The 14,584-nt window shown below is 42.8% G+C and overlaps 1 protein-coding gene across 5 annotated transcripts in view; it reads left to right on the forward strand.

The window, feature by feature from the left end:
* The first annotated feature begins 13,418 nt into the window (after nucleotides 1–13,418).
* The window catches only part of LOC143659758 (uncharacterized), a 79,360-nt gene continuing 78,194 nt past the window's right edge, over nucleotides 13,419–14,584 (forward strand). For 2 of the 5 annotated variants that reach the window (XM_077133051.1, XM_077133054.1), the window contains exon 1: nucleotides 13,423–13,534. The gene's annotated coding sequence lies outside the window, so the exon portion shown is untranslated. Of the gene's footprint in view, nucleotides 13,535–13,728; nucleotides 13,813–14,584 lie in introns of those variants that run through there. The other 3 variants (XM_077133056.1, XM_077133052.1, XM_077133053.1) reach the window with 3 other exon arrangements.

Below are 14,584 nucleotides of genomic sequence, written 5' to 3' on the forward strand. Positions count from 1 at the left end.
CATTTATATGGAATTCCTAGAAAAGGCAAATCTATAGGGACTGAAAGCAGATCAGCTGTTGCCTGAGGCTGGAAACAAGGACTGACAGCAAACAGCAGAATGGAACTTTTTGGGCTGTATTCTAAACATTGGGAAATAGTCTAAAAGTGTATCCTGGTGACGGTGGCACAACTGTGTGTACGTTTACTAAAAATCATTGAACTGTATACTTAAAATAGTAAATTTTATGCAAATTATACCTCATAAAACTTAAAAATAGTCATAAAACAAAACACCATTGAGAAAGTGGAAAGGCAATCATATAGTGAGAGAAAAATTCAATCCCTGTATCTAAAATGGGACTTGGGGAAAAAACATTTCTGATTCACATCTGTCTTTTGGCTTCTGTACACTCAGGACCTTATAAAAACAGAATCATATAAAGGCTCAGCAAGGGGAAGGGAATTATTTGCTAACATTTGCCCTCAAATTCTTCATGAGCATTGACCTTCCCGGGTTCAGGGTACAGATGAAGGAACATAAAATTGATCATTAATATGTAAGGTGGACGCAGTGGGAGAGGAAAATACCATCTCAGCTTTATTATGAAAATAGTCTTGACCTTCCGGATCTCTTGAAAGGTCCACATATCACACTTAAAGCATTACCATAGTACCATACCATGATCACACATTAAAAAATAACTATTTCTTTAATGTCATTTAAATTTCCAAATTTTTTTCATGGAAGTCACATTTCTTCAGATTTTTAAACACAGGAGCCACATAAGTCCACATACTATGGTTGTTTGATGCCTTTTAATCTGTAGCTTCCCTCACCATAAACTTTTTTTTTTCCCTTCGAAATTTATTTGTTGAAATTTGTTTACTGGGTTGTTTATTCTGAAGAATTCCCATGAAATTTGGCTTTTCATGATCACACTACCTTTTAATTACTGATTTTGTTAAATCCCCATCTTTGAGGACACATCTTTTGAATATTCTGTCTAATGGAAGGGGAAGTATGCAAAAAGTACTTCTGTTGCATATGGAAGCAGGAAGTATGGTTTCAGGAAAAGCATTTGGACTGTTGAGTCATAAGCTGAATTAGCAGCTTTTTTTTTTCTTTTAATGGAACATCACTTTTACTTGAAGGAATGACTGACAGTAAACAGTGGCTCTTCGGACTACTTGGCAAACACACTCTCCAAAACGAATGAAATGAGCTGTCATTTCAAGGAAAACAACTATGTTTGTCACCCAATGGTAAATGAGCTTGCAAATAAAGATTAGCATTTTGGCAAAAACTTGCATTTTTTTTCCCAATACTTAAAGCTTTTCTGATGAGATCAATGGTGAGTCTAACAAATTTTTTTTTTATATTGTTGAAAGGTTTAGGAGGCAAAAGGGTGAGAAAGAAGAAAGGTAAACCAGGAAATTTAAAGGGGGGGGGGGTATTTCTGCGCTCCTGGGCAGAACTCACCAAACCCAAGATGGAGGGAGGTGAGTGCGCATGCAGGCTTTGGCGTGGGCAGCTTTTAAGGATGGAGGTCAGGTGATGTCCAGAAGGGGCAGTTCATTAGTTCCAGAAGTCAGGTTGAGAGGGGCGACACAGCCTCCACAGCTCCAGTTGCAGTGCCTTTCCCCATTCCCCCGACCTAACATTCCAGCCTTTTTGTGATAATAGGGTGCCGAGATCTTTCTGGCTACTTCCTGCTGTAATAGGGTGGTGTGGGGTTATAGGCTGGAACCGTCATGGCCAGGGGAGTGGGGAGGCTGGCTGTAGGAATCTGGTGAGGAAGGCAGGTGATGATAGTGATGCAGGAGCATTTGGTTGACTGCTATCTGGGATAGTTCCTTCATGCATTCCTGAAGGAAGTTGAGGAGGCAGGGAGCTAGGAGAAAAAAGAGACAGATTAGGATAACTGGTTCTAGTAGCAGGAGGAGCCATGTCGCCAGAGGAGAAGAAAATCAGCTTAAGGCAGAGTTGGTTCCTTGTTTTCTGAGGTAGAGATCGTCTCTTAGTTTGTTTAGGGTTTGAATATTTTCTTCCACCAGACCTGACTCGTTGACGTAATAGCAGCATTCCTCTTGGAGGAATATACACGGTCCTCCTTTTCAGCTGTCAGCAGGTCTCGATTCTGAAGAGTTACCTGGGCTAGTGAGGTGAGTTGGCATTGTAGAGAGGAAAGGGGTTCTGATGTTGATTCCAAGACTACCTGTAGACAAGTTTCAAAGTTTTGAGAGGTTAAAATATCTTGTCCCAGCACCCCTCCCGCTGTGGCTGAGACTGCGACTGAGGCAGTCAGGCTGATGCCTGCCAGGATAGGAAGAAAGGCAGCCCTTTTTGAGCGAGGCGAGGGCCGTAGCCAAGGTAGTTCGGACGCCCCATAGAGGGTCAACTGAGGAACAATAGTTACCAGGAAGCATGGCCCCGGGGCAGTGGAGTTAAGGCACTTGGTAAGGATTCCACTACACCAGAAATATTGTTCTTTAGAGGCATGGGTGGTGTTGTGGATAGTGACGTTAGTTTGGCACTTGCTATGAAGTTTTTTGGGTTTTTTGTTTAACCTTTTTTATTAATTTAAAAAATTAACAAAACATTAAGATATCACTCCATTCTACATATACAATCAGTAATTCTTAATATCATCACATAGCTGCATAGTCATCATTTCTTAGAACATTTGCATCGATTTAGAAAAAGAAATAAAAAGACAACAGAAAAAAATAAAACGATACAGGAAAAAAAAGATTATACATACCATATATGTATATGTATGTATATACATATACATATACATATACATACCCCTCGCTTTCATTTACCACTAGCATTTCAAACTAAATTTATTTTAACATTTGTTCCCCCTATTATTTATTTTTACTCCATATGTTCTACTCTTCTGTTGATATAGTAGCTAAAAGGAGCATCAGACACAAGGTTTTCACATTCACAGAGTCTCATGGTGAAAGCTATATCATTGTTCAATCATCATCACAAAACATGGCTACTGGAACACAGCTCTACATTTTCAGGCAGTTCCCTCCAGCCTCTCCGCTACATCTTGAACAACAAGGTGATATCTACTTAATGCATAAAAATAACCTCCAGGATAACCTCTCGACTCTGTTTGGAATCTCTCAGCCATTGACACTTAGTCTCATTTCACTCTTCCCCCTTTGGTTGCGAAGTTTCTCTCAATCCTTTGATGTTAATTCTCAGCTCATTCTAGGGTTTTTCTCAGTCCCTTGATGCTGAGTCTCAGCTCATTCCACGATCTCTGTCACACGTTGCCAGGAAGGTCCACACCCCTGGGAGTCATGTCCCACGCAGAGAGGGGGAGGGTGGTGAGACTGCTCGTCATGTTGGCTGGAGAGAGAGGCCACATCTGAGCAACAAAAGAGGCTCTCTTGGGGGTGACTCTTAGGCCTAAATTTTAAGTAGACTTGACCTATCCTTTGTGGGGTTAAGTTTCATATGAACAAACCCCAAGACTGGGGGCTCAGCCTATAGCTTTGGTTGTCCACATTGCTTGTGAGAATATCAGGAATTCAACTTGGGGAAGTTGAATTTCTCCCCACTCTCACAATGCCCCAAAGGGGGCTTGCAAATACTTTTCCAGTCACTAATCAAATCACTCTGGGATTCACTGGGGCATCACTCTGGACAAACCAACAAAATCTCATGTCCTATTACTATGAAGTTTTGTTTGAGGGTTTTTTATTCAGTGTAGTGAGGCTCCTAATTTGGCAAGACGATCTTGCCCCATTAGTGGGCTGGGGCAAGAAGGCATTACTAAGAAAGAATGTATAATGGGGTACCCTTCTATTAAATATGTAAGCGGCCCAGTAGTTAAGGGGTGCGAAGGACGGCTGTCTATGCCCATAACTGTGACCTGGGAAGGAAGGAGTTGACCTGAGTAAGAGGGGAGGAAAGAAAAGGTAGCCCCTGTGTCCACTAAAAAGGAGGTGGACTTACCTGCTACCTTGATTATTACCCTGGGCTCGATGAGGGTGATTGGGGTCGCTGAGGCCGGGTGTCGTCAGTCGTTGGTGGCCAGGCCCAGGACTGCCAGCGGTGGGTCAGGGGTTGGAAGGACGGCCCTCCACGGCCGGGTGCCAATGGGCAGTCATTGTTCCAATGTCCCTTTGTACCACAGAGAGGGCATGGTCCCTTGGGTGGTCAAGGATTGGGGCACTGGCAGAACCAGTGTCCATCGAGGCCACATTTGAAACACTTTCCTGGTGGTGGATTAGTCGTAGCCAGCTTCTTCTCCATTGAAGTGGGCCGCAGAGCCGCAATCAGGGATTGGGTTTGTAAATTCGCCTTTCGGTGGTCCTGGGATTCCTTTTCTGCCCTCTCTAGTTCATCACGAGTATTAAAAATTTTAAAGGCCGTGTTTACCAGGTCACAGATAGGGGCCTGAGGACCGTCCTCTATTTTTCTAAGTTTATGCCTTATATCTGGAGCCGATTGGGATATAAAGTGTGTGGCTAAAACAGTTTTACCAGCCTCCGAGTCAGGGTCTAGGCAGGTATATTGGGAGATGGCTTCTGTGAGCCGGTGTAGAAAAGCAGCCGGGTTTTCATCAGGACCCTGGGTAATTTCCCTTAGCTTATGGAAGTTTACTACTTTATGTGAAGCTTTCTGCATGCCAGCTATGAGGCACGTAAGCATTTCGTCCCGTCTAGTCCGCGCGTTTCTTCTCACTGGAGTGTCAAGCTGATATTCCCACCCTGGCTCTTGGTCTGGCACAGCCTCGGCCCCTACCGGCAAGGTGTGGTCGGTTATATGCACCTGGTTAGCATGAGCCCTGGCTGCATTGAAAATGCGGTCCATTTCATCTGTAGTGAGGGAAGAAGAACAGATTACATGAATGTTATGCCAGGTTAAATCGTAGGCATTAGCTAGATATTGAAATTCCTTAGTATAGGCAGTTGGGTAGCTGGAGAATGAACCTAGCCGTTTCTCAATATTAGAGAGGTCAGCTAGGGAGAAAGGGGTGTGTACTCGAACTAACCCTTCAGGTCCCGCAACTCCCCATAGTGGACAGTAAAAAGTTCTTTGAGCGGGTATGAGAGCTTATAGGTGAGGAGGGCAAGGCTGTTGAGGACAGAGGGGGACTGGATGAGGATGGGAGGGGAGGATAAGATGGCGGCTGGAATGCTGCCGGAGCGGGGGAAGGAAGAGGGGGTAAGATGGTGGCTGGAGCGCCGCCAGCAGAGAAGGAGGAAGAGAAAGGCATGATGGCAGCGGGAGTGCCACCTGCGCAGAAGGGGAGAGGGGAGGGCAAGATGGCGGCTGGGACGTCACCGGAACAGAAGGAGGAAGAGAAGGATAAGATGGTGACTGAGATGTCCCCGAAGCAGAAGGGGGGAGGGAAAGGCAAGATGGCAACTAGAGCGCTGCTGGAGGGAGGGGAGGGTAGAGCGAGGGAGAGGAGGATACAAAGGGAGGGGCGGGAGCGCAGAAGGAAAAAAGCCTGGACATAAGGAATTTCGGCCCATTTGTCGTTCCTCTGGCAAAAGTTGCGGAGGTTCGTAAAAATATTAAAATCGAAAGTCCCATCCTCAGGCCCATGAGAATCATTATCCAACTGATATTGGGGCCAAGCCTTTTTACAAAAGTAAGTGAGGCGTTTTGGCCGGATGTCTGGAAGTGAATCCAGTGTGGATAGGTTAGTCAGGAGACAACCCAGAGGAGTATAAGGCTTGGTTTTTGAGGATTTATTGCCCATACTGACGGGTCTGAAAGGAGAAAGGACTGGCCCAGGGGGTGTCGGCGTCCCAACGCCCTGAGAGAGTCCTCGGAGCTCTTACGAGCAAGCGGGGGGCTCGTCTCCCCAGGGGACGTCTCCCCCTGGTTTGAGGCCCTTTCAGGTCCTGGACCTGCATTTGGGAGGGAACCGAGAAGCGGGGCGTCCACAACTTTTCGAGTCCCGGGAAAGGGTGTGAGGCTTGAGGGCGTCCCCATTCACCTCAGCCCTCGGAAGAGAACCTGACGTGAATTCACGATTTTCGGAGAGTAATTAACAGTCAGGCTCTCTGGGAACGGTGAGACCCGGCAGCAGGGCTCGGAGGGGAGGGACTTACCCAGTCTGTGGTGGATACAGCGGGGGCCGAAGGATCCCTTGTCGCTGGCCATGTGGAGGAAGGAGGAGAGAGGAAGCCGGGGGCCTCTGGCCAGGCGGGCGGCACCCGTGCTCCTCTCCCGGGTTTCCCGCACCAGATGAAAGGTTTAGGAGGCGAAAGGGTGAGAAAGAAGAAAGGTAGACCAGGAAATTTAAAGTGTGTGGGGGGGTATTTCTGCACTCCCGGGCAGAACTCACCAAACCCAAGATGGAAGGAGGTGAGGGCGCATGCGGGCTTCGGCGTGGGCAGCTTTTAAGGATGGAGGTCAGGTGATGTCCGGAAGGGACAGTTCATTAGTTCCAGAAGTCAGGTTGGGAGGGGCGACACAGCCTCCACAGCTCCAGTTGCAGTGCCTTTCCCCATTCCCCCAACCTAACAATTATATAATAGAATTTAATAACGTTGAAGAGATCTGCATCACTCAGTGAACCAGTATTTTTCAAATGACCAAGGCATGGTGGTACAAAATACTGCCCGGATAAAAGATCCATTCAAAGGGCAAGATAGGGCAGGCAATGGTGGCTCAGTGGCAGAGTTCTCGCCTGCCATGCCAGAAACCCAGGTTTGATTCCCCGTGCCTGCCCATGTAAAAAAACAAAACAAAGGTCAAGATAGACCAATGGATTTTAATGTAACAAAGTACAAGTAGAGTATACAAAGTTCATTCATATGGACACGTGCAGTGATATGTGATCTGTGTCACATGGGGATGTCACTTTAGTATATAAAAATAAATTTTTGTCAATAGTCTATGAGCAAATCACACTGCTGTTTATGTGCTCTGGGACATTTGCCGTTTTAAACTTTGATTTTTATGAGAATTAAGATCTCTGCATGCAGTAGCACTATCATTAAAGCATTCTTGGTGGTGGTGCCTGTGCTTGTTGGAATGGAAATGCGGTGTTACACCATGCATGAAGAAGAGCCATCAACTGCTAGGAAAGTCTGTGGAGTTGATTTAGGACCGAGTATTCTGGAACCTTAGAGGAAAGTAAAAATAAAATAAAATTTAAAACAGTGTTTAAATTAAAATATGCAACATATTTTGCAAAAATGTCCTTTGCACTTTTCCTTTATTTCTAAAGGGAAATTAATATGAAATAATGTGGTTTCAAATTTTGCAAAGTCTTCAGAAACTTATTCTACACACTAAAATTCTGTTGCATAAGAAGGTAGTGGATTTCTTTTTTTGGGGGGGATGTCTTCTTTCTGTATATTTTAGTGTTTAATCTTTAGGAAATATGCATAGTTTTTACCCAAGCTGTGATTACACCCTACATATTCTTATGTAATCTGCATTTTTCCATTTCTCAAGGTATTGGATACCTCTTCCCATATACTTAATACACATTATCATTTTCAATACCTCCAAATTCTGCCTATCTTTATTTTACCTATACTTAGGGTATATGATTTTTAGATTGCTTCCAAAGTTCTGAACATATAAATTGCAATGCGATACAATACTACCTAACTGTAATACAATTATGTTAAAGCACTGAATGAAGCTGAATGTCAGAACGATAGAGGGAGGATGGCTGGGGGCACAAATGAAATCAGAAAGAAAGATAGACGATAAAGACTGAGATGGTATAATCTAGGAATGCCTAGAGTGTACAATGACAGTGACTAAATGTACAAATTTAAAAATATTTTTGCATGAGAAAGAACAAAGGAATGTCGTTACTGCAGGGTGTTGAAAATAGATGGCAATTAATATTTAAAAATTTTAACTTCTATGTGAAGATTAAAGCAAAAAATGTTTATTTGGTACAAAATTTATATTTTGACTAGTGCAGTTCCTAATATAACTTATGTGAACAGCTTAATTGAACACCATAAGTACATGGAACCTTGAGTAGGGCATAAGATTTTGTAGGTTTGTCCAGAGTAATGCCCCAATAAATCCCAGAGTGATTTGAACAATGAGTTAAAAAGCATTTGCAAAGTCTCCTTGGGAGAATGGTGAGAAAGGGGGAAAATTCAACTTCCCCAAGTGGAGAATTCCTGATATTCTCACAAGCAGTGGGGACAACCAACGCAATAGGCTGAGCCCCCAATCTTGGGGTTTGTTCATATGAAACTTAACCCCACAAAGGACAGGTCAAGCCTACTTAAAATTAGGGCTAAGAGTCACCCCAAAAAGAACCTTTTTCGTTGCTCAAATGTGGCCTCTCTCTCCAACCAACACAACAAGCAAACTCACCACCCTCCCCCTGTCAACGTGGGTCATGACTCCCAGGGGTGTGGACCTTCCTGGCAATGTGGGACAGAAATCCTAGAATGAGCTGGGACTCAGCATCAAGGGATTGAGAAAATCTTCTTGACCAAAAGGGGGAAAAGCGAAATGAGACAAAATAAAGTATCGATGGCTGAGAGATTCCAGACACAGTCGAGAGGTTACCCTGGAGGTTATTCTTACGCATTAAATAAATATCACCTTAGCTGGTCAAGATGCAATGGAGAGGCTGGAGGGAACTGCCTGAAAATGTAGAGCTATGTTCCAGTAGCCATGTTTCTTGAAGATGATTGAATAATGATATAGTTTTCACAATGTGACTGTGTGATTGTGAAAACCTTGTGTCTGATGCTCCTTTTATCTACTTTATCAGCAAATGAGTAAAACATATGGCATAAAAATAAATAATAGGGGGAACAAATGTTAAAATAAATTTAGTAAATTGAAATACTAGTGATCAATGAAAGGGAGAGGTAAGGGGTATGGTATGTATGAATTTTTTTTCTGTTGTCTTTTTATTTCTTTTTCTGAATTGATGCAAATTTTCTAAGAAATGATTAGAATGAATACGCAACTATGTGATGATATTGTGAATTACTGATTATATATGTAGAATGGAATGATCATATGTTAAGAATGTTTGTGTTTGTTGTTATATATATATTTTTTAATTTAAAAATTAATTTAAAAAAAGGAAAAAAATTGCAATGTGATGAACATCCTGGTGTCTATCCTTTTTTTGCGGGGCGGGGGAGGTGCACAGTCCAGAAATCATACAGGTCTCCCGCATGAAAGGCAAGCATTCTACCACCGAACCACCCATGCACCCTAGTGTGTACATTTTTGCACAAGATTAGTGGCTATGATAATTTTTCTGACATACCAGTTTTTTTCCTTTTTTGTGAAAAATAACATATATGCAAAAAAGCAATAAATTTCAAAGCACATTGCAATAATCAGTTGTAGAACAGACCCCAGAGTTTGGCTTGGGCCACAATTCCATAATTTTAGATTTTTTGCTTCTAGCTGCTCTAAGATACTGGAGACCAGAAGCAACATCAATGTAATGATTCAGCAATCACACTCATCTGTTAAACCCTATCCTCTCTGTACAGCTCCACCACCAACCCAGATCCCTCTCCCACTCTCCAGGAGTATTTGGGCTATGCCCATTCTAACTTTTTCATGTTTGAAGGGGCTGTCAGTAACATGAGATGGGGAATGGAACTAGACGATGTTCTGGAGAGGCTGGCCCCTCTGCATTTCAGGACTTCTCTTAAAATTTATAAAATTTGATATAATGTTTTCAGAAAGATTTTATGTATCACAGTACCACCAGAATTTTATAAGAAATATTTTTCCAAATCAACCCGACCCTGAATATTATTATTCTTTCATATCTTGGCCAAATGCATAGGTCAAAAAATGATATTACATTTTTCTAATATTGCTTTTCTTTAATTGTTAAGAGAAAATTTTTGGTAAGTTGATTGTTCTGTATATTTCTTAAATTGTTTATTCATTTCCTGAGGCTATTTTTCTTATTTGGATGCTCATTTTTAAATCAATTTGTAGAAGGAATTTGCAAATTAGGACTATTTATTCTTTGACTTGTATATCTATACCACATATATTTTCCCAGTTTGCTTTTAAACTTTGTTTATGTGAATTTCTTTTCAGATATAGAAGTTTTAACCTTTTATTATTAAATTTTCAATAATTTCCTTTATGGTTTCTGCCTTTTGGTGCCATACCTTCTGTATTAGCTAGGGTTCTCTAGAGAAACAGAATCAGCAGGAGATATCAGTAAATATAAAATTTATAAAAGTATCTCCTATAACCGTGGGGATGTAGAGTCCAAGGTCTGTTGGGCAGGCTGCAAGCTGGCAGCTCAAAGAACTCTCAGGAGAGGCTGGCTGGTTGAAGCAGGAAGACAAGTGACTATCCTTTCTGAATCCTCCTTAAAAGTCTTCCAATGATTAGATTAAGCATCACTCGTTGAACAAGACACTCCCCTTGGATGATTACAAATGCAATCAGCTATGGATGCAGCCGATGTGATCATGATTTAAGCCCATGAAATCTCCTCATAGCAACAGACAGGCCAGTGCTTGCCCGACGAGACAACCAGGTACCACCACCTGGCCAAGTTGACACATGAACCTAACCATGACACCTTCTTATCCCAAAAGTATGAAAAACATGCCCTTATCATTTCCTTATAATTACTTAAATAGCTTCAGTTTTAAATTTATATCATGTATCCAAGTTTTATTTAATGGTTCTAATGTGTAATCTCAGGAATCTAACCCTTTTTCCCTCAGACTGTTAACAAGTTTCTCAACAGTGATCATGGAATACTCCAGACTTTCACCAGAGCTTTGAAAATAGACACTAAATTAATGTATACTCAAGTCTTTATTTGATATTTTCTGGAATCACTACAAATAAGTTTTTATTAGTTTAGCATTGTAATAAATTTTTTTTTGTATGCTATATGACAGGGCCATTTCATTATTTTCCTATGTGAGTATCCCATTATCGCAGCACCATTTGTTGAAATCTTTTGTTTGTTTGTTTTGCTTGTTTGTTTTTTTTGGAAGGGCATGGACTGGGAATCGAACCCGGGTCTCCCCCATCAGGTGACAATTCGACCACTGAACTATCATTGCACCCCCTGTAATAAATTTTTCTATCTGATATAACACTTTTTCAAAATATCCTGAGTATTATTTTTCCTTCTGATGATTTATGAATTATTCCATCAAACAAACAAAAAAGTAAGACATTGCAAACAATAAATAACAAAAATACCTGACTGAGATTTTGATTGGAATCATATCAAAAAATATTGAGCTATCCCATTGTGGAAAGTGGGGAGTCTTTCGTAAAGACACTCAGTATGTTTCCTATCTTCATATAATTTTACATAATCTTTCTTAGTTTATACCCAGATATTTACATTTTTTTTATTCTCATGAATGGAAATTATTTTGTTATTGTTACCACATGAGACAAAAAAGCTTACTAAAAAAACACTTACTATATATTCCTTTAATTAAAAGCTAGTTGCAGTGCACCCCTGGCTCAGTGGCAGAATTTTGACTGCTATGCCAGAGACCTGGGTTTGATTTTTGAAGCTTGACCATGCCCCCCAAAAAACATGGGGAATGAAAAAAAAGCTATTTGCAGTGAAAATCTCCCCAGTGGCATGGGACATGACTCCCAGGGATGACTATGGCCCTAGCACGGTGGGATCAACAACACCACCCTGACAAAAAGGGGGAAAAGAAGGGTAACAAATAAGGTTATCAGTGGCTGATAGAATTCAAATAGAGCTGAGAGGCTACTCTGGAGATCACTCTTACACAAGCTTCAGTTAGACATTGCTACCTACCATAACTTTCCAAACCCCAATCAAAACCATTCCAGCCAATCCTAAAGAATACCTAGAGTACCATATAAGACTCCACAAGGGTTCCATGCACTAGAGTAACTTTCAGAAACCTACAACCTTCAGATGGGTCCCTGGTCCAGATAAGTCCTGAAACCTAAGAGGGCCCAGCCTCTCAAGAACATCAACTAGTTCCGTCTTCCTATCTCAAATTATCGACAACCCCTTTCCACAGGAAAAGGTTAGAATAGGCATAGTCCAAATACTGTAAAGTGTCAAAGAAAGATCAAAGCTGGTGGTGGAGTTATATAGAGAAGATAGGGTTTAACAAATGAGTATGATTGCTGAATCATTACATTTCTTTCAGTCTCCGGTATCTTTGAGCAGCTGGTAGTAAGAGCCTAAAATTGTGGAATTGTAACCCATACCAAACTCTGAAACGTGTTCTACAACTAATTGTGGTGATGTGCTTTGGTATTTATTGTTTTGTATATATGTTATTTTTTTGTATATATGTTATTTTTCACAACATATTTTGTATATATGTTATTTTTTCAGAAGGAAAAAAATCTGAAATAGTGGAATGGTAACCCATAACAAACTCCAAAATCTGTTCTGTATCTTCTTTTTGAAGGGTACTTTGAAAATCATTGCTTTTTTTTCTTTTTCTTGTATATATGTAAGGGATGGTGGACTCCTCTCACTCAAATAAGGAAGTACGGAAGCCCCTTTGTTTAAGTCTCCACCTCCTAACCTGGCCCACATTTCCCCCCAAATTACGTCAATACATGAGGGATTAAATTTACTAGAATACGATAGGTGTTTAGGGCATAAAGTTTATTCAAATGATCCCCTCTATATAAGAGCAGTCGGATATGTAAATTAAATATTCAATTTACCCTAATCTGTGATTGGTTAAAAATTAAATGACTAATTATGATAATAAGGTGTAGAAAGCCCACTTTTTGCTTGGCTATTTTCCGAGACTAGCTTTGTATCTCCTAAGTAGCCAGCCAATGGTGAACGGGGAGGGGAGAGGGTCTCCTCTGCATTAGGGACTGTGATAAAAGGAGCCTGCGCGCTCCCATTCTCTGCCCTGGCTTGCAGCTTGTAACTGTGAGCGCCCTTTCTCAGGAGAAAGAAATGAAAGAGCTTCTGCCACACTGCGCGAGCATCGGAAGAACTCACTTGATCTGGTAACTCAGAGGGTAACACTGCGCCATACATGTATTATATTTAACAATAAAAAACTTTTTTTAAAAAAAAAAAACTAGTTGCGACACTTGATACTCTCATGACCCAATTTTGTAAAAATATCACAAAGGTGTGAATTTAATGCTACAGTTATCTATGGAAAGTGAGATTATGGGTGATATTTTCTGTCTCTTTTATTTTGTACATATTTTCTACATAAATACAGCTTTCACGGATTATTTGCGTAAATTTTAAAAGCCAGGTTTTGGGATTTGGGGGAGGTAATTGAGACTCGGCTCTCACAACCTGCTGAGAACATGGGGAACCAAGGGACCCGCAAGTATACTTTCCTGAGCGTTGCTAAGGGCGCGGCCTCCGAGGCTTATGGGAAATGTAGTCCTGAAGCTGACCGGAGGACGCTGAGAAAGGCGAGCAACGCCTGCGACTGCGCATGTGCCGCATGTGCCCGGGGGCCGCCCTTCCCCCACACCAGCCGCGAGTGGGCCACTGGGCCCCAGTCTCCGCGCGTCCTCGCTGCCCCGTGCCGTGACCCGGCCCTGCACCGGGCCGCGAGTGGAGGGTACGCCCCTCCAGGTAAGAGGCAGACTGCTAGCGGCTCCGCGGGGCTGGGGGCCATGGGGGCAGGGATGTGGGAAGGACTCGTGCCCGCGCGGGGTGGGAACCCAAACTTCGGCGACTCTCAGGCAGCGGTGACCCTCGGGGCGGCGTCCGGGGCCTCGGGGCGCTCTCCTCCGGGAGGGGCGGGCGGGGCTAGCCTGTCCGGACTTGCGGGGACCGGGATAACGGAGGGGAAGGGCGGTCGCGAGGACTTGCCTTGCTTCCTTTGTCAGGAGCAGGGGCTCCGAAAGGCGGTGAGGGTCTCCGGCCGCGCGGGAGCGACTCCGAAGCCCCTGCGGGAACGCGCGTGACCAGGCCTAGCCGGCGCGGCGAGCCGGGGTCGGGGCCGTCATCCCGCGGCGCGCGGGCCTAGCGGGGGTGGGGTGGGCGGGGATCCACGGCCTCGCGCGGTTCCTGGGCTCGCTGTGCGCCCGGGGAGGAAAAGCTGTGGTCTCCTGGCAGAAGTCTTTTCAGCCAACCCTCACTCTTCCCTGTGAGACTCCTGATCTTCAGAAAGGCGACGTGATTTATCCAAGGTCACACAGCCGGCTGGACTTTGTGTTAGCTGGTTACAGATATTTTTCACTTATGTTTTGACTTTCCTTCCTGGTAGTTTTTGTTATGCTGACGTTATTAATTTATCTGTAGTTGAATTTACAGTTCTTTCCTTTTATGGCACCCAGAAGCCTGCCACTTTATTTAGAAATGTATTTTAGAAATTCTGTTAATACATTTATTGCGCTGCCATAATGGTTGCATTAAATTAGGGGGAGTGAATGCCCTTACGAAGCCTGTTCTTCCTTTGGGCCTTCCAGTTTGCTCAGGTCTTTGTTTCTGCTTCTCAGCAGCATTTTGTAATCTTCATACAAGATTTTGCGTTTTTCTTAATTCATTCCTTTGTAGCCTTTAATTGCTATTAGAGATGGAGTCTTTTTTCCACTATTTTGTTTGTTTTCTCTTGTATTTAGGGGGTATTCCCCACTTTCCTTATTTTGGTTATTTGACATTTCTATTTTCTCTTTGTTT

The sequence above is a fragment of the Tamandua tetradactyla genome, chromosome 16 (assembly GCF_023851605.1).
Source record: "Tamandua tetradactyla isolate mTamTet1 chromosome 16, mTamTet1.pri, whole genome shotgun sequence".
NCBI lineage: Eukaryota > Metazoa > Chordata > Mammalia > Pilosa > Myrmecophagidae > Tamandua > Tamandua tetradactyla.